The sequence below is a fragment of the Nomia melanderi genome, unplaced genomic scaffold (assembly GCF_051020985.1).
Source record: "Nomia melanderi isolate GNS246 unplaced genomic scaffold, iyNomMela1 scaffold0014, whole genome shotgun sequence".
NCBI lineage: Eukaryota > Metazoa > Arthropoda > Insecta > Hymenoptera > Halictidae > Nomia > Nomia melanderi.
Window position 1 is genome coordinate 6,092,901 of NW_027475130.1, and position 955 is coordinate 6,093,855.

Genomic DNA, 955 nt, shown 5'->3' on the forward strand with positions numbered 1-955 from the left:
CCGTCTCATGGGGCCGGACACTCAGGGTCAGGGAAAAATCCAATATATATCTGGTGATATCTCGGGTGCTATTACATATAGCGCAATAAATCAAAGTGCATTGTCTGTAGGAGGCCCTGGCGCATGAATCTGGTCAGCGGGAACGACCTCGGACCACCAGGGGCCGAGAAAACCACAGTCTCATGGGGCCGGACACTCAGGGTCAGGGGAAAATCCAATATATATCTGGTGATATCTCGGGTGCTATTACAGATATCGCAATAAATCAAAGTGCGTTGTCTGTAGGAGGCACTGGTGCATGAATTTGGGCGGCGGGAACGACCTCGGACCACCGGGGGCCGAGAAAACCGCAGTCTCATGGGGCCGGACACTCAGGGTCAGGGGAAAATCCAACATATATCTGGTGATATCTCGGGTGCTATGAGAGATACGGCAATAAACCAAAGAGAATTATCTGCAGGAGGCCCTGGCGCATGAATCTGTGCAGCGGGAACGACCTCGGACCACCAGGGGCCGAGAAAACCACCGTCTCGTGGGGCCGGACACTCAGGGTCAGGGAAAACTCCAATATATATCTGGTGATATCTCGGGTGCTATTAGAGATACAGCAATACATCAAAGTGCATTGTCTGTAGGATGCCCTGGCGCATGAATCTGGCCAGCGGGAACGACCTCGGACCACCAGGGGATGAGAAAACCACAGTCTCATGGGGCCGGACACTCAGGGTCAGGGGAAAATCCAATATATATCTGGTGATATCTCGGGTGCTATTACATATAGCGCAATAAATCAAAGTGCATTGTCTGTAGGAGGCCCTGGCGCATGAATCTGGGCAGCGGGAACTACCTCGGACCACCAGGGGCCCAGAAAACCACAGTCTCATGGGGCCGGACACTCAGGGTCAGGGGAAAATCCAATATATATCAGGTGATATCTCGGGTGCTATTAGAGATA